Source organism: Orcinus orca, chromosome 5, assembly GCF_937001465.1.
Source record: "Orcinus orca chromosome 5, mOrcOrc1.1, whole genome shotgun sequence".
Taxonomy (NCBI): domain Eukaryota; kingdom Metazoa; phylum Chordata; class Mammalia; order Artiodactyla; family Delphinidae; genus Orcinus; species Orcinus orca.
In genome coordinates this window covers 127694253-127720164 of record NC_064563.1, presented here as the reverse complement: position 1 = coordinate 127720164, position 25912 = coordinate 127694253, and positions in this window count along the sequence as shown.

Here is a 25912-nt window from a genome sequence, read left to right as displayed (position 1 = left end):
CTTATATTTATTTCTCTGTACCTAATGCATTTTCACCTCTGGCTGTTTTAAGATTTTCTTTTTAGTATTGGCTTTCAGTAATTTGATTTTGTATGCTTTGGTGTGGTGTTCTATATGTTTATCTTGGTCTGGGTTTGTTGAGATTCTTGGCTCTCTGAATTTAGACTTTTCATCAAATTTGAAAAATGTTCAGTGATTTTTACTTCACTATTTTGTGTGCCCCCTTCTCTTATATTCAAGTAATGTATATATTTGATTGTTTGATATTGTCGCACTTGTTAAAGTGGGTGTGGTTAAGTTTTCAGCCTTTTTTCCTCTCTTTCTCTTGTGCTTCATTTTATATATTTTATGTTTTCTATAAATATATAATAAAATATATAAAAATTCTACATATTTTATGTTTTCTTCAATAGTTCCTGAAGTGCTCTTAAATTTCAGGTGTACTATTTACTTCCAGAATTTATACTTGGAGCTTTTTTATATCCTTCTTTTCTCTTTTCATTACATTTATGTATTATTTTACATATTGAGTAAATATGTATGAGTATATGAAATATATATATATATATATATGTATTCAATAGCTGTTTTAACATACTTATTTGCTTTCTTTACCATTTCTGTTTATGTTTCTATCGACTTTTTTTCTCCTGATTAAATTAAACCTTTAAATGTTTATTTGTAAGCTCTCCTAGAGTAAGTGTAGAACAGCTTTTGCTCTCAAATTAATTAACCACACTTCTTAGGCATGGCTGTTTGGGAATCTCTGATAAATGCTCTATGTATTTAAAAGGGCTCTTTCCTTACTGACTATCTTTTTGTGACCTCTTGGAATTTTTTGACTTGAAGCTCCCTAGTAATTTTTCTTTCACTGGAAGATGTTCTTTCCAGGCCTCACAGTGCATACTCAGATAGGTAGTCAACTAAAAACTCCAAGAGGATTCATTCATATTTCCAGAATTCCTTCCTGGGAATTGCTTCAACCAAGTCACTCTACTCCATAAATTATAGTTATATTAGCCTTTTCAACTCTGATATCTGTTTCATCAATTCAGTGAAATTGCTGGGCCCTGTTCTGCTGTCTCCCTTCCTGAACTGGAGTCCATCTATTACATGCAGCCACAGGCCTGGGTGATAGTAGGAGTCACCTGATTTGTTCTCTTTCTCTTTCTGCTGCCTCTTTTTCCAGATCAAAAACATGTTTTCTATATTTTTCTACTTGTTTATTTTGTGTGGGTAACATTAGGACAGTGTTACTCTCTCATGCATAAAAGCAGTGCCAGGAAGCAATGTTCCATGACTAGGTTTATGTTTCTTCATGGTCTGAACTTTCTAAGCAAAAATCTCTGACAACAAAGAGATGAGTGAGTAACTTGGAAGTTAGAGATTATGTCCTTCTCTCTAGTGGTTTACAGTTTTATCTCCCCTGGAGCCACAGGTTTACATTCCAAACAGTAATGAATTTAGAGATTTTCACCTCTTATCCACTGAAAGGATTTTTATCTTAGGATGATACGGTCTCTTTCCTCCTGAGGGGAAGAGGGAAGTTGTGCAAGCCTGCCCTAGGTAACCTTTGAGATTCGTGATTACAGAATTTCTCTACCATGAGGCAAACCCACATTTTGCATGTACCAGTGATATTTGAGTCATAGTGTATTCTCCAGGGAGGAAACTGGAGCATGTGGAACTGTCAGCAAGATCTGATGCAAATAAAATATTTAACACGTCAAGCAAATGTCACAATAATGTTTTATTAAATGATGCCCTCGGGCTTCCCTGGTGGCGCAATGGTTGAGAGTCCGCTTGCCGATGCAGGGGACACGGGTTCATGCCCCGGTCCGGGAAGATCCCACATGCCGCAGAGCAGCTGGGCCCGTGAGCCATGGCCACTGAGCCTGCGTGTCCGGAACCTGTGCTCCGCAACAGGAGAGGCCACAACAGTGAGAGGCCCGCGTACAGCAAAAAAAAAAAAAAAAAAAAAAAAAAAGATGCCTTCATCTTCAAACTATAGTTTTGATAAAGGTAATATAGTTAAGAGAGCATCGTTAAGGAAATACAGTTAGCCATATTTAAAGGAGAAATTGCACGGTTGAAGATCAGATACAATACCTAAGATTGCATAATATATTTCAAGGTGGTCATTGCTACAATTTAGAATTCATCTATCTTTATGTTATAGCAATTACTAATTTATTTTATTTTTTAATAGATCTTTATTGGAGTATAATTGCTTCTTACTTTAAGAGTCATGTGATTTTTCAAAAACCTTTACAGTCCAATATTAATTATTAAATAAATTCTGTGATCATGGATTATATATGAACAGTACACAGTCATTAGCAAATGAAATAGAATTTTTAAATTTATATTTTTGGATAAACTTTATAATTTCTTGAATTACTATCTCTTTGTGACATATGTGAAAGAATGTTTAATTTTTTTAAAAAAAATGATGCATTATTTTTGAAATAGGCTTTGCTGCCCCAGGAAGGATACTTTCCCCTCTAGCTTTATTCAGGTATAATTGGTATAAAATCAACTGCACATAATTAATTTACACAATTTGGTGATTTTGGAAATATGTATCCACATGTTATCATCACCACAATCTAGGTAATAAACATATTTGTCACCTCCAAAAGTTCCCCTTTGTCCTTTTGTGTTTGTTTTTATTTTCTCCATCCCACTCCCAACAAAGATATTTTGAATATAACAAGTAGCTATGACTTGTACATATAGTAACAATTTAAGAAATATTTCCCAAAGTAAGTGCTCTAGAGGTGACATAGGATCTTAGCATGTCTGTGATTAATGAAATTGCTAAAAGCTGTTTCTTATGAGGTTTTTGCCCAGTGTTGATTTTTTTTTTAATACAGACTCTCTTGTATGTTTAAGGGCCCTGGTTAATTAGAAGTCTTTTCTTATATAAATGAGAGTTTCATTCTGTAATATTTTAACACTCACAAATATTTTAAAGAAGAATTTATGATATGATATCCCCCAGTAAAAAATGTTTTATGTAAAACCACAAAGAAGTATAAGTACTGTTTAAACCCCGACTGTTTGGAAGGTAAGATAATTTGTATATTTCTACCTTATTAAGATGTTTACATTCTGGTAGTTAGTTTAAAACTCAAATAATCAATTATGTCCCTGCCAAATAAAAATCACAGCTCCACCCCCTCCTGTATCACTGTCAAATGCTAAATTGTGGAGGGACAAAAAACCTTTAAATATGACCATCCTGCCTCTCACAGAAGTTTTGCATATAGTACATATCAAAATATATATAATTCATTTATTTATTGAATGAGAAAAATCCTAATATTTTCTAAGTATCTAACACTAGAACATGCCACAATTTTTTATTTGTGCTTGAATCATCCACACTGATGTTACTCTGAGATTGGTGCCCTTGTTATGGTGATGAATTACCAGAATGGTCATGGCCAGGCATCCTGATCTCCATGGATAAAACAGTCACAATGTGTCTTCAAGGACATCACTGATTTTCAGGAATGAATGTCACCTGCAGCCTCACCAGTTCTCTTTCCTGAACAACCTAACCTTTTGATATCTAATAGTCTGCTTTCTATCACTGACAGTTTTCTTACAGCCTTCATTCATTTAAAGCTTCCTCAAGCTCTTTACGAGTCTGTTTTTCAAAGACATCTGATCACCCCCTTTAAGACTTCATTCTTTTTCTGTCACATCTTGTCTTATTGCTAGAAGTGTTGAGGTTGTCAGTGATTCATAGTCAAATATATAAGGAAACAAGATGAGAATTGTATGGCAAAAGTCATTTGATGATGCTTGTTCTTGTTGTAAAAATTCATTCTATGTTATATCTTACTAAAATCTAAATGAAAAACCTGAAGTATCATATAATTTAACAATGGAGTAAGAATTATATTGATGCTTAAATATTCATTTAACTACCCTTAGCTCATTTTATATGAGTTCACCAAATAAGTAATTTTTTAACAGCCTTGGGCTTTCTATCATAAAGTGGGATTATTTATAATAAAATTCTACTGAAGAACAGATTATTCTATGGCCATAATTTATCTATTTTTCATGACAGCTGTGAAAATTTAAATAAAATAGCTCATTATTTCTCTCTATCTCCCTCTTTCTTTCTCAAAATAACTTCTAATAACTCAGCAGTAGGTCAGGTTGCTCTAGTTGTTCAATCAGCACAGAAACAACCTGATTTACTGTTTCATGAGCCATTTATTTCAGTTCATTCTTTTAAATCCCTCCATACCCCCAAATTTCCAATGCAACATAAAAATGACAAAGGAATTGTTTTGACTATTTAGATAAAGATCTTATTATATCTGCTTGCTGTAATTTCCAAGGGTGTGATGTAGTAGCCTATATTTTATGACTAATCTTGTTGCTCATAAAATATATGCATACAATATATTTTTCTTGAAACTGATCACAAAATATTAGATAAAATATCTGCTCTAATCAAATATGTATCCCAGGAGAGTAGCAAAAGTAAAAGTGTGTTTACTGCTTTTTTGCAAAAGTTTGAAGAGAAGAATAGCCATCGTAAATGAAGGAAGTGGTGAAAGGTGCCCTGCAGAAATAAAAAAAAAAAAAGAACAAATATAGAGTATGAGACATATGCATATGTGGATTAAACATTCCCAGGTTCTTTTCTTTACCACTTTGCAATAGAGACTATTGCAAAGATTTTCAAGGTGGTCCATGCTCCCATATGTTCACAAGAAGTTATTCTAGTTCCATAAAGATATCAGGGTACCTATATAACCCAAATATAAAGATAATTTTATAAGTAGAGGGACAAAGAAGAATCTCATATGTCATTTTACCTTACTGAAAGATTAGAGATACTGATGATCTAAGAATATTTAGAATATTTAGATTTGTCTTGCTACTGTAAAACTCACTCCAGTCTTTTGTTAGAACAGCATGTGCAGAGAATAAGATATATGTGAAGGAAGCATTGATACCATTTAGAAAAATGTTTAATAATATGTTGAGCATATTATCTTATAGCTAGATTTTTTTTTATATATAGATTTCTGGCACAAAAACATTTCTTGCATACAAAGTTAAATTAAGGCACTTCTACATATTAGGATATAGAAAAGCTTAAGAGATAATTGTTTATTCATAACAAAAGGGAAATAGCAGATAAGTTCCTTTCTAAGAAAGAGGGGACCCAAGGTTGTGCTCAGCTCTAAGATCATGATGAAGGAACAAACTGCCATTAAAGAGAATAAGAAGAAAACAGTTGGATTGTTAATGAATTTTAATCTTTAACTTTGGATTGGTGTGGAAGAGAATACAGTTGTTGTTCCATATCCATGGGTGATTAGTTTCAGAATCCCCTATGGGTATTAGTTTCAGAATCCCCTGTGGGTATCAAAACCTGTGGATGCTCAGGTCCCTTATATAAAATGACATAATATTTGCATGTAACCTATGTATATCCTCCCATATGCTTTAAGTCATCTTACCTATAATATCTAATATAATATAATTGTTATATAAATAGTTGGTGGCATGCAGGTAATTCAAGTTTTGCTTTTTGGAACTTTCTGAAAAAAAATTTTTTGTTGGGGGAAACACTTTTGGTTTGTGGTTGGTTTTATCCTAGGATGTGGAACCTGCTGATACAGAGGGCCAACTGTAATTCCAATGTCCCCCAGTCATGGCGCCATTCCTATCCCATGGGACCTTTACTAGGTACATATAAACAGCATATTGAAGGCTCTAGGCAGGTGAAGAAGTTGAGAGAAATTACCTGAGATATAGGTAGCCTTCAGCAATGAAAGGCTGCTGCAGAGAAAAAGAGCTCAGAAATATCACCATTTGGTGCATGTTTTTTTGTTAGTATACTATGATACCCCACTGAAGACTGGGCATAAGGCAGTAGGATAAAGAGATAATTTGGACTTGGGAAAATGGAAGGTGAAGAAGGAAAGAAGTGTGAACACCACAGTGAAAACAAAATCTCATAGGTTTGCTGTAAACCAAACATCTCCTACAGATTAAAAAACTGGTATTTTGATTGTAAAACATACAGACATCGACAAAGTCAATTGGTAAGTTTAGATGCCAAGCCTTACTAAAAAGAAAGCCTTAACCTGACTTGAAAATATTTGAAGCCAGTGGTCAATTGACTTTAAATAAAACTGCAGTGTAGTCCAGCTCTAGCTCAAAAATAAACAGCACAGCTTTCTACCCCTGTAGTACATACAGACTGAAAACAGAAGTAACTGTTTAGGCATTTCATAAAAAAGCAGGAAATGTGGGCAAAATTCAAGAGATAAAGCCATTAACAGACACTGACCTACAGTTAAAGATTTCCTCAAGATAATTGTGATAATTCAGACAGTGTAACATAAGTAAAATTAGAGCCCCATAAGGAGTGAAGATAGAGAACATAGCAGAAGGGTTATCTGAGGGAATAATTACTAAAAATTATCAAATTTAGTGAAAGACAATAATACATATCCAAGAAGCTCAGCAAAACACAAAGCTTTGGGTAAATAATAATGATAAACACAAACACCTAGATAAAATAGAATAATAAAAAGTGGAAAAGACTTTGTAATATCCTACTTACTATCCTAACTCAAAGAAGACATAAAAGGAGAAAAAGAGGAAAAAAGAATAGATATAATAAATAGAAAACCAATAAAAAATGGTTGACTTAAATTGTACCATGCCAATAATTATATTAATGTAAAGAAATTAAAATGTTTGCTTAATTTTTAATTAAATATCAATGTTATATGCAAATATACATTGTTTACAAAAGCACAATTTAAATAAAGTTTGAGACAGAAAGGGTGAAAATAAAAGTTGAATGAGATAAAAGGAAAACAGCTTAAGAAATGTATATTAATATATTAAAATATTAAGCTGTATTAAGATCAGACAAAGTAAACCTCAAGAGTAGGAGTATTACCAGAGTTATTTTTGTGTGTTTACATTTAATAAAAATAGAAAACTGGATAATCTTCCACTTAAACATAGATGCAAAAGTCTTAAGAAATACTGATAGAACTAAAGGGAGAAATAGATAAATCCAATCATATTTGGATATGTTAACATGAGACTATCAGTAATTGATAGGGCAAGAAGAAATCAGTACAAAATTTAGAGTATCTAAATAACACTACAACTCAGCCTGTCCTAAATGTTTCACATTTACATGGGATATTCACCAATATTGGCAATGTAGTCCATATTATGAGTAATAAAATTGCTCAGTAAATTTCACAGGATTGAAATCATGTAGTTTGTTCTCCTACTCTAATAGAATTAACATATCAATTACACTAAGTTATCTGAAAATTCTCAATACTTAGAAATTAAGCAACATACTGCTAATACATTTTCATGGAAGTAAAGAAGAAAACACAAAGAAAATTGGAAAATATTACAATGTAGTTAAAGGTAAAAAGACAATATATCAAAATTTAAAGATGCTGCCAAAGCAATGTTTATGTGGATATTTAGAACTTTAAATAACTATAACACAAAAGAAAAATATTTATCAATAATCTTTCACATTAAGAAACTAAAAAAAGTAATCACAGAGTGAAAAGATAGAAAATAGTGAAACTAAAAGTAGAAAATAATAAGAGAAAAAGCAAATAGAAAAAAATTAACAAAAATTAAAAATTATCTCTTTAGAATACAGATATTTAAAAAAACACAGAAAATTCTAAATACCAATATCAGTATGTGAAAAGGCACAGAAATAATAATAAAATAATATTAGAAGCTAGTTAATGGCAATAATTTTAACATAATAGGATCAAAAAAGCTTTGTAATATCCTACTTAATCTAGCAGAAGAAAAATTAGAAAATTTGAATAGTTCTCTATTACAAAATGAATTTGTAATTCGAAACAACCTTCTTTCAAAGAAATATTCAGGCCCAGCTTGCTTCACTGCTAAATTCTGTCAAACATAATAGGAAGAAATAATAGAATAATACACAATCTCAGGAAACCGATAATGAGGATAATTCCCAACTCATTTTATGAAGCCAGAAAAACTCCAATAGTAAAACCTTATAAAGACATTACCAAACAAACAAAAACTGAACACTACTGTACTTGAATATAAGTGTAAAAATCTTCAAATAAATATTGGGACATTCATTCAAAAATGTATAACAAATTATAATACTTCATGACTAAGTGAAGCTTATTTAAGGAGTGCAACCTTGGTTTAAAATTAGAAAATCAAACAATAGTATTCACCACATTAAAAGCACAAATAAGAACACTCATATATTATCTCAATAGAGGCAGAAGATAAAAATAATTAGGTATTCATGATATTTTAAAAGAAGTCTCAGAAAACTAGGAATATAAATCATACTAATAGTTTTCCAGGGCTGCTATAACAAAATTACCACAAACTAAGATACTTAGAACAACAGAAATTTATTGTCTCTCAGTTCTTTTGGCCAGAAATCTGGTATCAAAATATCAACTGAGCTATGTTCCCCCTGAAGGTGCCAGGGGAAGATCTGTTCTAGGTCTCTCATTTAGCTTCTGGTGGTTCTTTGGCTTATGATAGCATAACTCCAGTCTTCATAATGTGTTTTCCCTATCTATCTCCAAATTTCCCTTTTTGTAAAGACATGAGTTATATTGGATTAGGGGTCACCGTATTCCAGTATCACCTCATCTTAACAACTGATTGTATCTTCAATGATCTTATCCCAAGTAAGGTCACATTCTGAGGTACTGGGATTTAGGACTTAAACATATGTAAGCATTAAACCAGAATGTGATGTTCATCCTAAGTAAACTGCTAACAGATTGCAAAGCCAGAGAGAAATCTCACCCTCTTACATAGCCAAGCAGATACAACCTGTCCAGTACATGGTCTCAGTATAATAACTAGTCCTCAAGTAGGAGGACTTGACAGCATGATTAGTCACATGCAGTTTATCCAAAATTCACTAGGTACTTGGATTTTTTTTCTGTGTTAGATTTTATTTATTCAAAGGGAAAAGAAACCTCATGTCTTTATAATATGAAGTAGTTTTGCAAATTGGAGTGAAGTGCCTACCTAAGTTAGACCCTTACCCTCCCACAGAAACTGGGAGATTACTTAAATAAATTACAGAAACAAAAAAATAAAGATGTTAATTCAATATTTTGTGTTTCTAATTTAGTTTGATTTGAAAACATTTCTTGAAAGTTCAAGCATTAACCATTTTTAAAACCTTACACCATTTAAATTCCTACACTTTCACATAATTTGAAGAAATTATTCAATTAAGACAGGGTAGAAAGCAGATGAAAAGTCAGCAAATACGTGTAACAGATTGATTGCCTTAATGGCCACAAACTTACAAAATAGGAAAACAGTAATTGAGAGATTCTTTGTAGCTAAAAATCCTGAATGGAAAAGGGCACCAGAAAAAAAGGTGCCAGGGCACAAATTAATTTCTTGCTGAATTTCTGCTTACTATGTTCTTCTCTTAAACAACAGTTTTACTATATTTTGTTACAGAAGTAAGTGTCTTTTTAATATCTCACGACTTTGGCATACCTCTGCTTATTTCAAAATAAAATCTACCATTTCTTACCCTGGAAAAATAACTTACGCCAGTTACATAGTACTACTGCTAATAATCTCTGATATATAGCTTCCTTATGCCTGAATTTCTACCCTCATTTTCAAAGCTTCCCTTTAGAATGGTTAGCACCTTTTCTGAACCAAGGAGCCTCTCTTGTGCTTCTTTTCTAATTTATTTCTTTTTTTTCCCCACCCAGTCTCAATCTTTTGCCTGTTATAGTCTTCTATAACTTCTTATTTTCCAGTATTATGACATTTTTTTCTTGGCTTTACTGGTTTGGATTTACAGTACAATATTGAATAGAAATGGTGATGATGGATATTTTTGCTTTTTTTCCATTCATAAGAACAGGGTGTTTAATATTTCAAATATCAACTATAATATAAATGGCAATTTTATTGGTACTTTTTACCAAAATGATGAAATTCACTTCTGTTATGGATTGAATTATATCCCCCCAAATACATATGTTATAGTCTTCTGACACATTTTCTTTTTTAAAGCATTTTGAGCCATTTGAAATGCACATATAGATATTTCCCAACACATCTCTAGTCTAAATGATCAGCTATCCCCTTTGTATCACTGTCACATTTTCTATTATTACTGGGATTGTCTTACAAATGGCATACAGTGGCGCAACTTACACTGGCATTTTTTCCTTACGACAAAATTCCAATTTGACTCGGTAATTCAGTGGCTTTATCATTCTTCAATCCCCATAGCTGAAAACTTTAAGCACACTTAATTCCATTCCTCCCCATGGCCCTTGGAGCTAATCAATCACCAAATCCTAAATTTCATTAAAAAAATTACTTAGTATGTAGTTATTCCCTTGTATTGCATATTGCTATCACCTTACATTAGACCCTTCACATCTCAAAATTGTGTCAGTGTAAAAATTTTATCTCTCAAAGTCTACTTCCCCTTCTCATTTCTACCTGCCAGATTTCTACCATTTCTACCACCAATTACTGCCAATGTCTCCCACCAGATTAGATTTTTTTTTTTTAAACATTGCTTTCAATGCAATATTGAAAACTCAAAATCCTCTCTAAGAACTAAAGCCTAATCTCGGTAGTCTGACATCTGTGGACTTCTGCAATATGGTTTCCCCCTTACTTTTCAAAGCTCTCTCTCCTAAATATCCTATGTATAAATATTCATTAATATGTTAAATGCAAAATAAATATTTTGTTTTATAAGGAATACATTTCATTCTCACTGTTTTCAGTAACTCAATATAATTTATATTTTAATATTTCAACATTTAATTTATATTCCATCAGAGAGTGGAAACAATCTGAGTTGGTTTGAGAATCTCCCAAATCTAGCACCTTCCCCAGATTTGGGTTTAATTCTAAGAAGATAATACATTGCCAATGAAAGATTGCAGGAATGGGGGTGGGTGTAGTGATTCATAGCTGTCAGTACAGAAGTTTCTACATTCTTGCCTGATTCTCAGGTTTTAGCTCATTTTGATTGTTGCTAAAATCACCCTGGTTTCCATGAACATCATCCATTCTGTCTGATTGTCATCCTATGTCCCACATTTTGATGTCACCAAATCATTGATTGAGAGCCATGGTAGGACATGAGGATCTCCGAGCCTGGTTTAAAAGTCCAGTCTGCCTAGGCTCACTGTGCAGTCTTTTCCCACTGCCTTCTTCCTGTACACACTCTAGGATCTACCTCATTTCTCAAGTACACAAAACTCATTTGGATATTGCTGCTCTCCTGAAGTCAAGGTCAAAACAAAAACATAAATTTCTTCCATTTTAGACTTAATGGTATCTAGAATCTTATGCCTTGCTTTCCTCATTTCCTCCCACCTGAGGACAGAAAATCTTTATTTATTTTTTTCTTAATAGATGAGGGAAAACTTCTAACAATTAAATCCACTGACAACAAGGATTTTGATTGATTTTCTTTATTTACTTGAATACCAACTGTTTTTGGAACACAAAGATGTAGGAAGAGATTTCCTTTTATTTCTGCTTTCCTCTCATGAATCCTCCTTTGTGACGATGAGCACAGAATAGGCTTCTTCCATGAATAGGGAAAGGAGAAGGTCAAAGAAAGTTATGTTTATCTGAGAAAATAGCAAATCATTTAAAATATAGTTCCAACTTATTTTATTTATACTGATTTATTTTACACAGAGTTTTTTTTTTTTTCCTTGCCATGTCAGGAAACTTTACTGGGCACAGTGACTACTTTGAACCTAACTGATTCCTCACTTGCACTCACGAATATTCTTTTCATTTTTAAAATCACCTTCAAATTTTGTTTTTTCTTAAAGTTTTCTAGAATACTCCAGATAAAAGTGGCCACCTTTTTTCAAGTTTCCTATATCACAAGACAGCTTAAATAATCTCATCTATTTGCTTTTACATCTTTGGCTTTCTAATACTGCTTGTAGATGTGCCTATGTACAACTAACACGACTATATAGCATACATCCTGAACCCATGGGCACCAGAAGACAACAGGATCAACCCACAGATAAAGGCAGATATGAAGCCTGTATTAAAATACATGTATTCATCGGAGGGCATATGTGTCTCTCCCAGGTATATATATATATGTATTTCTTAACATCTTTATTGGAGTATAATTGCTTTACAATGCTCTGTTAGTTTCTGCTTTATAACAAACTGAATCAGCTACATGTAGACATATATCCCCATATCCCCTCCTTCTTGCATCTCCCTCCCACCCTCCCTATCCCACCCCTCTAGGTGGTCACAAATCACCAGCTGATCTCCCTGTGCTATGCGGCTGCTTCCCACTAGCTATCAGTTTTACATTCAGTAGTGTATATATGTCAATGCTGCTCTCTCACTTCATCCCAGCTTATTGTCTCCCTCCCCGTGACCTCAAGTCCATTCTCTATGTCTGCATTTTTATTCCTGTCCTGCTCCTAGATTCTTCAAATGAACCATTCTTTTTTTTTTTTATTCCATATATATGTGTTAGCATATGGTATTTGTTTTTCTCTTTCTGACTTACTTCACTCTGTGTGACAGCCTCTAGGTCCATCAACCTCACTGCAAATAACTCAATTTCATTTCTTTTTATGGCTAATATTCCATTGTATATATGTGCCACATCTTCTTTATCCATCCATCTGTTGATGGACACTTAGGTTGCTTCCATGTCCTAGTTATTGTAAATAGTGCTGCAATGAACACTGTGGTACTGAGTCTTTTTGGATTATGGTTTTCTCAGGGTATATGCCCAGTAGTGGGATTGCTGGGTTGTATGGTAGTTCTATTTTTAGTTTTGTTTTTTTTAAAGAAATTATTATTATTATTTTAACATCTTTATTGCAGTGTAATTGCTTTACAATGGTGTGTTAGTTTCTGCTTTATAACAAAGTGAATCAGCTATACATATACATATATCCCCATATCTCTTCCCTCTTGCATCTCCCTCCCTCCCACCCTCCCTATCCCACCCCTCTAGGTGGTCACAAAGCACTGAGCTGATCTCCCTGTGCTATGCGGCTGCTTCCCACTAGCTATTGGTTTTACATTTGGTAGTGTATATATATGTCCATGCCACTCTCTCACTTTGTCCCAGCTTACTCTTCCCCCTCTCCATATCCTCAAGTCCATTCTCAAGTAGGTCTGCATCTTTATTCCCATCCTGCCCCTAGTTTCTTCATTAACACTTTTTTTTTGATTCCATATACATATGTTAGCATATGGTATTTGTTTTTCTCTTCCTGACTTACTTCACTCTGTATAACAGACTCTAGGTCCATCCACCTCACTACAAATAACTCAATTTCATTTCTTTTTATGGCTGAGTAATATTCCATTGTATATATGTGCCACATCTTCTTTATCCATTCATCTGTCGATGGACACTTAGGTTGATTCCATATCCTGGCTATTGTAAATAGAGCTGCAATGAACATTGTGGTACATGACTCTTTTTGAATTATGGTTTTCTTAGGGTATATGCCCAGTAGTGGGATTGATGAGTCGTATGGTAGTTCTGTTTTTAGTTTTTTAAGGAACTTCTATACTGTTCTCCATAGTGGCTGTATCAATTTACATTCCCACCAACAGTGCAATGTGGTTCCCTTTTCTCCTTACCCTCTCCAGCATTTATTGTTTGTAGATTTTTTGATGATGGCCATTCTGACCCGTGTGAGGTGATATCTCATTCTAGTTTTGATTTACATTTCTCTAATGACTAGTGATGTTAAGAATCCTTTCATGTGTTTGTTGGCAATCTGTATATCTTCTTTGGAGAAATGTCTATTTAGGTCTTCTGCCCATTTTTGGATTGTCTCCCAGGTATATTTACATGGACTTTATTTGTAAGTCTTGTTCGTAAAATTCATCAAATCGTGTGGCTGGAAAATTCCCTCCACGGTACTATAGATACATCTACTATTAATATTTTTCTTATTGCCTAATTTTCTGCTACATATTTAAATTGTACCAAGAAAACAATTAAAACAATAAAAGAGGGATTTATTTCTGAGAGGATAAATGGTTATGGATAAGGATTAACTACTACAACAGCTCCAGACTTAATTATTAGAATACAAAATGACTTAAAATTATTGTGATTTTTGTGTTACACTTATTATCAGGTTAAAACTGTGTTCCCAAGTAGATGCTTAATTTTTTTCTTTAATGGGCGCAAACTGTGTAGGTTAGCTGGTCAGGTAAAATCTCCATGGCAGGAAATACACATTTAAATCTTTCAAAAGGCATTATTTTTTTATTCCCTGTAATTAGGCAATTAATTCTGCTGGGGTTTATAGATTACATGCAGTGAAGGAGAGAAGTAAAGAAAAGTTGTAAAATCAAATATTTCAATTTTATTTTAAAGATCACTGAATCATATGACATACCTCCTAAGAATTTCACTGGGAATTAAGAACTCAGGAAACAAATAAGCTGAGTAACTCAAATTATTAATTTAGATACTTTAATTCATATGTAGAAGGTTTTCTCTTTAAAGGCACACTAGTGTGTTTGAATAAATAATTTGGACTATTTTGCAAATACTTTACACCATATCTTATTTATCCTTCACTGTTTACAGAAAAATGTATGATATACACAGTATTTGAATTCTCTTTAATCTTGCAAAATAAAGAGATAGAATAATTGAAGATTTTTTCTCTCATTTTATGACATTGAAATATGTGTATGAACAAAACATTAAGTTTTAGACAACAGAATCTTGGCTGCAGAACTTGATTTAACTGCTAAAATATTAACCTTACTCATTGGAAATTATAATTATGAATTTTCTTTACAAATTAGTATTTTATAAAGTAAAATATGATTATTACCTAATTTGTTCCTTGTTTATGATGATAGGGATAAGAATTAAGTTTTTATATTAATAGCAAATGATAAAATAATTCTTAAAATGTGTATAATTTCAACAAATACAGTATCCAATATGTTCCAAATGTAAATATCCATCTTTGATTTATTCAGTCATGTGTATTGAATGTTGTATTTAATAAGTTCAGGTGAATCATATTTTTTATAAAGAGACAATATACCTTCCACAGTACACAGAGCTTTCATATACATTTATTTTTTATTAGGGCATAAATAAATAAAACCTGAGTAAATTTTTATATGCAAAAATTAAACAAACATCATCATCAATAACAACTATTACAGCTCGCATTCTCTGATTATGAATACGTAAAATCAAAATGGTAAGCAAATATACTGTCTTATGTTTAGAATATAATTACAATTAGTTAGAAAATTATTCTTATTAGAAAATCATACTGGTTCTATAGTGTGACAGGAACTGGTAACTATCTCACAGAATATGTTATCCTCATTTTCCATATCTCTGTAAGTTTTCCATGGGCCCCTGGGCACCTACCTAAACCTACTCTTCTCAGCTTTCTCTGCAGGTATTGCCATAGATGTAGATTCTGACCTCATGTGGATTAGAATAGAAACAATGGGTACAGCCCAAATTATGGCCTAAAATGGACAAAATGTACCATTCATTGAACGTCGCTACAGTGACCTTCAATTGTGAGAGCAAGAACAGCCATTTGGAACTACCCATAGGGTTGTGTAGAGCAATAGGAGAGAAAAAAATATTGGGTCCATGAGCCTGGGAACTTATTTTTCCATTGTTGGACAAGCTTCCCGGACACATACCTGAGAGAGAAATAAGTTGTTTAAACCATCCTAACTGTTGCATCTTTACTTTTTATCCATGCCACACCTGGGTACTCTACTTATTTCATATGAATAATAGTAGCTCACAGTGCCATTGTTTTCTACCCCTAATGTGGGAGACAGAATAGAGGTCATCTTAACCCCAATGAATCTTCATCCTAAGATTTCCTCTGTCTAAAATTCTCTTGCTCAGATATCTAACTCATTTGGGTGCTCACTTGTTTTAAGCTTGTGTTTACATTTTAGTTTTTCTTTTAGCTTTCTCTTAATCACCCTTTACAAAGAGCAAAAATCTCCTTGCTCCCAATGTTTATAAATCTTACCCAGATTTATTTCCCTCATAGAATTTATCAAATTATGACACTTATTAGCATATTTTAAATTATCTGTCTTCCCCACACTCGTGCTGGCAGAAACATTCTACATTTTCATCATTGCTGTATCTTATACACTTAGAATAGGTAGTAAAAATGGTCACTTAATTTTTAATGAATAAGTGAAAGGAAGAAATGCAGGAAATAGCTGAGAACAAAATAAAAAGAAGCAAAGATAAAACAAGAAAAAGCAAGAATATTAGGTTTGGGATTCAAGAAGAAATATTTATTTGAGATGACATCTGGGAATTCCCTGGTGGTCCAGTGGTTAGGCTCAACACTTTCACTGTTGAGGGTCTGGGTTCAATCCCTGGTCGAGGAACTAATATCTCACAAGCTGCACAGCATGGCCAAAAAAAGAAAAAAGAAAAAAGAAATGACATCTAAGCATAGAGAAAAAAAGACATTAAAATATGGAATATAAAAAATACCAGTTAAGGGGCTTCCCTGGTGGCACGGTGGTTGAGAGTCCACCTGCCGATGCAGGGGACACGGGTTTGTGCCCTGGTCTGGGAGGATCCCACATGCCGTGGAGCAGCTAGGCCTGTGAGCCATGGCCACTGAGCCTGCGTGTCCGGAGCCTGTGCTCCACAACGGGAGAGGCCACAGCAGTGAGAGGCCCGCATACTGCAAAAAAAACCAAAAAAACAAAAACAAACAAACAAAAAACAGTTAATTCAGACTGACAGAAACACAAGGTCCAGTAATAGATAATAGTGGTGAGTTGCATTGGGATCATAACTTGGACCAGAATTCATCTTTATTTTCTTCTGGTCATGTTGATGCTGTTTGTTTGTTTGTTGATTAGTTGTTTTTTTGTTGGTGTTGGTGTGGTGGTCAGTACTTATAAGTATAGAAAGAAATGTCATGATATGTCATGATATGTAGATTCTGCAGCACCTACATTGGTGCTTTTGTCAAAGATTGAAGAGTGTAAATATTCATTAAAGGAGAAATACTGGCAGAAAAGTCAAAATAACAAAATAAAATTTGATAAGTAAATACAATTACCATGAGGAACAAAATATATCAGTAAAAAAAGAAAGAAAGACAGTAGAGCAAGAAAAATAAAACAGTGATTATGTACCAGGAAGGAAAATTAGGAACATTGATTGGAGGAAATCTTTGTTAATCTTTCCCACTGGAATTTTTTCAAAACTGAGCAAAGAGCTAGGCAATAAGAAACTTCAGTTTAAATAAACAAAAAGAGTAAGTAGGTAGGTTAAAACCAATAAAACAAAGTATTGTATTTCATGATTCATGATAATTTGAAAGGAAAACAATGTATTAGGTTGGCCAGTGTATTGGGCTGGCCAAAATGTTCGTTCGGGTTTTTCCATAAGATGTTACAGGAAAACCCAAACGAATGTTTTAGGCAACCCAATAAATGAAAGTACAGTGGTAGGTGAACATATACTTTCAAGAAAATAAGAAGCAAGGGATGATGGATTGATGTAAATCGTTTGAAGAATGCTTCTGAAGACTGATGAGCAAATCATGCAGTATGTTCAAAGGCCCTAATCTATAATAGTTGACAGACTAGCAGAAGGGACAATATGGAAAATATGAAGCTTTCTATGGCAAATGATCAAAATTATTAATCAATTTTTATTCTTGTACTGTGAATTCGTGAAAAAGCTCATGAATTATTAGTTCTATAATTGCATAGGAAGCAATGTTACAGTGTTTTAAAGTCAAGGCCTGATGGTTCTTTAGAGACAATTCCTTTTAAATCTTCTGGACAGCAAACAGTGTGTTCAGGGGATGGGTGCTTCTCACAGCTGTGCAGGAATTTCCTAAGACGTACGAAGTGTGCTTCAGATGGGGAATTTACCTATCTCATAGATTTTCAGTTTAACGAGGATGCACTCAACTTTAATAAAATGGTGTTTGAGATTAATAGCAATGTGATAAGACCTTTTTCTATATTTAGGGCTTCCAAGGACTAATTGCTTCTCCCCTGTAGTACAGATACAACCAAAGCCTGCCGGCCTCAGCTGCTTTTTCCTGTTTGGGTTTTAGGAAAAATGGACTTGTGTTATAGTCTTTTGCCATCTAACATGTTCTGATATACTGTATCCATGACATTCTTAGAAATTCTTAGTCTTGTAACTAAAACAATTAAGTTCAATTTAAAAAGTTGTTTCATTTTCTTTAGTCAATTTTGGCTTTTAAAATTACTACTTTCTTCCAATAACTCAGTTTTAAAAATAATTCTGTCTAGGAACTTTCCTGGCAGTCCAAGGGTTAGGACACTGTGCTCCCACTGCATGGAGCATGGGTTGTCGGGGAACTAAGAGCCTGCATGCCGCATGCAGCCCTGCCAAAAAAAAAAAAAAATTAAAAAATAATTCTGTTTAGAACACTCTTGTAATCTCAAGGTTATTACGTTTATCATCTGGAATGAATATTTTTCCTATTTTTCAATAAACATAAGTGATAGAAAATGTAGAATAGTCAGAGGAGAAATTTGGGGCAGCCAATAAAATAGAACAATGACCTTGATTTTTTTCAATTAAATATATATGTTGATATCAAAGACTTGGAATGACAAGGAGTAAGTACACTAATCGCTGCGAGACTGGGGAATATGATGGAGTTCTGAAGAGAAGATGCACAAAAGTGTTGGCATTTAACAAGAAAGCTCTGCTGAATCTAAGGTGTGTAGTATTCTGCAAAACACAAGCAGTGCAATCTGGTCAACTAGAGGAAGGCTAGAAATAATTTCAAACAATTGTGACAGAAAGTTAAGGATGAACACATTCAAGGGATGTTAAATGTCATTGAAATTATTAAGTGCTTCCATAAATGTGTAAGACACATAAGTAAACAGACTACATATTTTTGAGGTACACATTCATATCTTTAAATTTTCTGTCAGAAAGAAAAATGTCTGCATCTTTAATACTCGTGTTAAATATCACGGCCAAATAATCGATGCTTTTGTATTGTTTTAAGTGAACTCTGATTCTTTGGAAAAACTTACTGATTTGAATTAATTTCACATTTCTGCTTCTGAAAAATCAAAAACTCAAAAGAGGTCAACATAATAAAAAACCTGGAGTTGTTCTCAAAGTCCCTAATTTATGACTTTCTCCCTCTGAGCCTGTGTGTGCATGCACAAAGGTGTGTGTATGTGTGTGTGTGTGTGTGTGTGTGTGTGTGTGTGTGTGTTTGTATTTAACTTTATTTAGTAAACAGGAGATGGCAGTATCTGACCATTATTTCAAATATGAAGTAATAAAATTATCTAGCACTTGAAGTCTCAAAATGTATCATAAACACATCCACAATGTCCTCTATTATTTTGCAATTTAGAGTAAACCATATATTTAATTTGATGAAGGTGTAAGAAAGGAAAACAATGAGCTCTTGCTTTTGTTCACAGATATGAGACATTGTGAACCAAAAAAGACATATTTTTATAAAGTTAGATAATGAATAAAATATTTAGAAAGTAATAAAAACTGAAAGATAGACTTATAAAAGCCTGCACTTTCAGGAAAAGTTGTGCTGTTTATGCCTTGTATGTATTTATAAATATGATGGATAACATTCTAATTTGTCTACTGCTATGGAAGCCATTTAACAATGATTTTTTTTTAATATATAAATAATTAAATCTAGGGGTAGTGGTTATTAATTGGCAAAGAAGGAAAGTAAACTGAAAGAAAGTGCAGACATCAACAGCTAACTTGCTATTTTAGTCTGTGTAAGTTAATAGGTATTGGTATGGCACACACTGTTGCTAGTTTCTCAAAATAATTTGTCCTTGCTATTTTTTTGCTCTCAGAGTCTCTCTATTTAGAAATTAACAGTGCCAGGCCCTCAAACTATTGTCCTCCTTTTCACTAGAACTTGAATCACCTTCTGCGAGCAGCGGGTGGGAGACTTCTGAAATTGAATTTTCTTCTTGATAAAAGAGAAAGTCATATGTGAAGAAGGTAGCTTTCTCTTCATATGTTTTGTCAATTCTGAATAAGAACATAGTCTTGGAGCTTCCATGGTCATATTACAAACATGGGAGAGAAGGAGGTCACAAGGTTCACAGGAAAGCTGATCAAGATATTGTATATTTTTGTAGCTACTACAAAATTTTGGAAGACTAGTGCATAATTTTAAAAAAATTAAAAAAAATTTGAGACCCCCTTCCTCATAAAATAGGAAAAAAGTGTTGTTAAAAGTAACAAAATATAAAGCTTTTCCCTTTTTCCCATGGTCTCTATGTTGTCTTGGTGTTTTCTATTTGTAATTTAATGTAATGATTTTTTTTTAAATTTTTAGCATGACCTTTCCCATTTATTCTTATACAATCCCAGTTTTAATTGCAAATATAACATCATTTAACATGTATTTGGAATCTCTAAAATAACACAATTCATGTCTCATAGCTGGTACATGCATCTGTATTTTGCTCTTACCAAAACAGTGAAAACTTTGCACAAAACTAACTCAATCATTTTGATTTCACTTCTTGATATATGCTCATTCTACCCACACTCTCTCCCATCATCTTACTAATGAGTAAGAAAGAACTGAAAGAAAAAAATCTATGGTTCACTCTGTCTTTCCCTTCCCTTCTATGTCATCATTTTCAGTGTACATAGTTGGCTAGTCATGGAAGTGACATGAGTGAGAAAAGATATGATAGGTTTCCTTAGGCATATATGTTTCTTAGAGCGCCATTGCTTTCTTTTTGCTTTTGAAGAAAGTTCTTGCTTGAACAGAAAGTGAAGCCTCTTGAGGCTATCAATGGTTGTACTTAATTGTAGACATGACATGCCTGTGTTACGCTTGCTTTGTCTTGCCGACTCCCACACATTGTGGATCCACTGGAATTCCATACTTTGGGGTACATCAGAAATGTCTGTGGCAATGGGTGACAAGAAAGAGCAGAATGTGGTGGCAAGGAATGGCAGACAGACATATTAAGTGTGGATTTGCCAGTCACTTGCATGCTCCGTGCCCCATGGAACTTCACCTTCAAAGCACAAATTCTAAGAAAAAAATGATTAAGAACTGTAAGATGGTGACAGCAAAGCACTAAACCAAGCCTAGTCCCCTTTTGAGTGTGGTGCCTTATGTGACTGCACTGGTCACAAACTCGTGAAAACAGGTCTGCCACTGAACTTTATCATGAAGTTATACATAGGTGAAAAGATCAACATCTTTTGTATAAGCCGCATAGGTAGACTGCTGGGTATTCTCTGTTTACCCTTCCAGACCCTATCTCTACAATCTCTACCTTGTCCAAACTCTTGTGTGCCCCAGATAATTAATGATTTACATAAGCAACTGGCAATAATTTTTTGCCTTTTTCTTCCCTTGTGTTTGGCCAAAGAAAAGTACTGCTAGTGATTACAGTGTATGAGAGAAGAGAGTTTAGGGTATTTTTACCCTTCTCCTTTATCACCTAACAATGTTTTAGCAATGAGTATGTTTCTCTACTGAAGACTACAGCTTCAGATAGGCAGTTCCTATATCCTTGGTACTAGAGACCAGAAATAGCTTCCTTAGCCCTTTCAAGTCTAGAGGTGGTAAATGCTTTGTGATGTTGCTATTCCTGAGCGCCTTGAAATTCCTTGTCTGTTCTCTTTACTCTTCCCATCCACAAGTAAATGATCCTTTCCTTAACTTTTTCTAATCCTTGACTGTTTCATCCTTTGCTTTTAGAATCCTTAGTGACACAGTTGGTGATACCATATTCTTCATGAAACCAAAAGTATCCTAACTCCTATGGTAATATTACCCATATGCTCCCAATTTCTTCTGGACAAAAGAACATTGGAACAATACCTGTATTCAAAGTTGGGTGTGTAGCTCACTGCAAGAGAGAACATGCTCCACAGGGAATTATGGGGAATCTAATGAATATGTTATTAGAAACACTTATAGAATTTGGGCTTGTGTTAGGTGACCTTATGACTGGTTCACAAAGCAGGATTTGCTCTGGGTGCATGCTGTCAGGAAAGAGGGGGAAGGGATAAGGAGAAGGGAATGTTTGGTATCTTCGGGTGTTTGAGCAGTGACTTTGTTTTCATCTGAGGCCTTAGCTTTGGTTTCCTTTCATCACGTTACACATTGTGAATTTGTTGACATGGTTCTGTGAGATTGTCCACACGCAACAAGAAAACACCAAATCCTAGCTGTGAGTGCCAAGTACTTTCTAACAACACCAAGGCCTAGCAGTTATGGTCAGATCACTTCCCAGATATCAGGAGCCACTTTTTTTTTTCTTTCTCACTACTTACTTGTTTAACCACATCCTGTTCATATTATTTGTATTCAACTCAAGTTTTGCCAACTCTATTGAGACATTTACAATTTATTATTCTTTTTCTCAGACATTATATTTCCCCTCTTACTAACATAACTACTTATACCCCAAATTTATTTTGTTTTACTTTAATTTATTTATCTTATTAACTTCAATTCTTCGTAGTTTGAAAATTCATACAAATTAGTAAATAATCATGTTTTTATTTCAATCTTCCAAAATGCAATGTTTTACAAGCAGTATATGTGTGTGTTTTATATGCATGCAGTATATGTTAATCTTAATGAATGTTTTTTTTAAGGAATGCTGATCTCAAACAGATTGCAAATAACTTCGAAAAGAAGGGACACTGCCCTTTAGCAATATACATATTTTGACAAAATTTATCTTGGTAACCAGAAAGGTACATGTTCACATTTTGCATAAACTAAATTTATTAGTAAATTTGGAGAATAAAAGGATATTCTTTATTTGACTACTATATGTTTGTTATGAATCTATCAAGTTAGCAGTTGTCAAGTGGAGCATAGGGTACAGAATGGTGAGCAAATGTTCAACAACAGGCCAGAAGTAAAGCTGAAATAGAGAAGTTTATCATTCACAGGTTCTGGAGAAAGTACCTGCCATATCTTGAGGGGCCACATGGGGAGGTCAAGGCAAAGTGCAGACAGAGAAAGGGGCAGAACGTGAGGCACATGCCTTTACTGGGGTCGTTGGGTGGCTTTGGGGTTCCTGAGTAAGGCCTGATTGTCAGTTCAAACCAAAAGAATGGGGTTTTGGTAAGTGCCACAGGGCTCTTATCTAAGGAGAGCACAGGGGAAGGCACTGGGAAGGAGAGGAGATTGTTGATTACAAGGGCTGTTGGGAAAGTCACATCAGGAATTTACATTTGCTTGTGCCTCTGAAGGCTATTATCTAGGGCTTGTGCTTGCACAAACTTGTCAGTTTATGTTCCCTGAAGTCGGCCTCGTCAAACAAAATGTTTGCCAAGGCAGCAATAACACGGAGCTTATCTAAGCTCTCGGACACTGTTTCTGAGGGTATGATTATCAACAGGAAAGAATAACATAAATATCTGGAGTGGTGTTGCTCAGACAATATGTTAAAATCTTTAAGGTTTTGATTTTAATAGGATGTAGGCTCATAGCATTTCATGGAGAATATTATTCTCTGAGAAATTGTTAAGATAATGAGCCTAAATTAATAAAAATTATACCTATCATCATGGTGATACTTTCTGTAAAGCAAGTAAGTTAATGTTTGCTATTTATAAATATGTACATATTGTTTACAGCATCAGCTCCCTATTAAAACCCAAAGGGAACATATAAATGCATGACACTCAGGTCTGAAGTGCTTGATTATATTTCATGGGTTTCTTATAATGAAAAATATACCATTCATTCCTTTACATTTTCATGTCCAAGCCATCATACGTAGTTGTTTGCTTTTACTAAGATTTTCCTTGAGTCAGGTATTTCTAATCTGTACTATATTACTTGCCTTCAAAAATTTTATCTTTCTCCATATTGCCAAATATGTTAGAAGATAATATGTATTTATATGTAAACTTAAGTGTTGAGACTTTTTCTTTTGTTACATAAAGTAAAGCTATATCTAATGTCAACAAAAGTAGAAGACTTTTATACTTTATAATGTTATAAAGTGACTCCTTTACCCTATAGAGCACTGTGTTGAGTTGTGAAAGCAAGTGAAAGGTCAGGGAAATAAGATAGATTTGCCTACTGATCACTCTGTTATAGGAGACTTAATAGGATTTTTTTAAAGAGAAAATAGAGCCATATTTGTAAATACCACTGGCAGGTACTTCCCAATGAGTTCTTCCCAATCTCATTCCCACACCTAAGAAACAGAAAAATTAAAAAGCAACACTATTCCCTAAAATGTGAAGCTCTGAAGGTGGGTAAATATAATAGTTATACATTGGAAATGTTAGTGCATCAATGCTGTATTGAAGTAGATAGTATATCTGGGCATATTCTATTAAAATTTCTGGATTAAATATGAATAGGGTGGAAATAAATAATATGGCAACTATAGACACTTACTATAGGAAAAAAAGTATATTAATTTGCAAAAGAAGGACTCAGAATATATTTTTGAAGGGTCAAGTGACAGAAAAATTCCCTGAAGTGCCTCTTATGATAAAATTAGAAACGCATGCTAACATGAACTCAAGACCTCAAAGATCTGATGAAAACAGAGATTTCAGTGCAATTAGAACCATAAGAAACACAGAAGTCACTGATAAAATCTAATCAAAGGCATGGAGGGGGATATGTATATTATTACAGTTAGGATGAAGGAAAAATTAGAAAAAGACTAAGAAATTGGACAAATGAAAGTGATATGGGGGCGAGATTAACAGTATCCAGTATGATAAATGACATAGGAAATACAATTCTTTTTATATAATAGATGGACACCATCTAAAATGAAAAACAGTTCAAGAATGTATCACATAGCATATAAGAACTGAAATAGGACTTTCAAATTAAATATACACCCTGGGGAAGTTATAGAAAGTAATTGATAAACAAAGTTAGAATATGTCATGTAGGAAATGCCTGTTAGTCACAGAATAGATAATGGCATTCCCTCTAACTCTCCACAGCTACATTCAATGAAAAAAGACACTGAAACACTGTGTAAACTGAAGGGAGTTCCAAGTATATTATGCTCAGTTAACTTGTCATTAAGAGACAGAAATTCGCAAATGCGAAAGAACTGAGAGAATGTCTCTGGCTGTTGGGAGCAGGCTTGTTCCTGGTTAAATCCTGTGTAAATCTCAGGCTTTGTTCCTTATAATCTTTTCAGGTCATTCGTTCTTGGATTTAGGTAATTTCCTCACACACATATGTTGATTTATATACTCAACTGAATACTCTTGATGGAGCATTTAGAGATTTCTGGAGTTTTTTTTTTCTTTGCAGATTTTTCCTTCCCGTTCTTTTCTTTGTAAACTCTCAGTGCATTGGCTTCCCTGGTCTTCCAATTTGGTCTTCTCACCTCTGGTAGACTTCCAGAGACATCCTGGGTTCCACTTTTCTGTACCTTGGCCTATAAACTTTCTCTAGACAATAAACTGGGACAATCATTAGGCATACCTTGTCTGTTTCCTTTCTCTCATGGTTCAATGTCCTTCGTTGCTTAATATCCAATGTCATGAGAGCTATTTATACATACAATTTGTCCTTTTTAAAAATTCAAGTGGATAAGTAAATCTGGTTTCTGTTACTAAATATGGGTCACAAGAAATCATATATTTTTAATCTTTGAATCAAGAATACCTTATATATTGTAGCACTCCCACCCCCACCTTAATATTTTTCATAAAGTAAGGATGAAGGGAAGGAGAATGGGTAAGAAAGAGGAAATTATTCTCTCAATTCCACCAAATTCCTGATATCCAGTGGTTGTGGACATTTCTCATTCCAGCTTCAGAACTTGTGGAATGTAA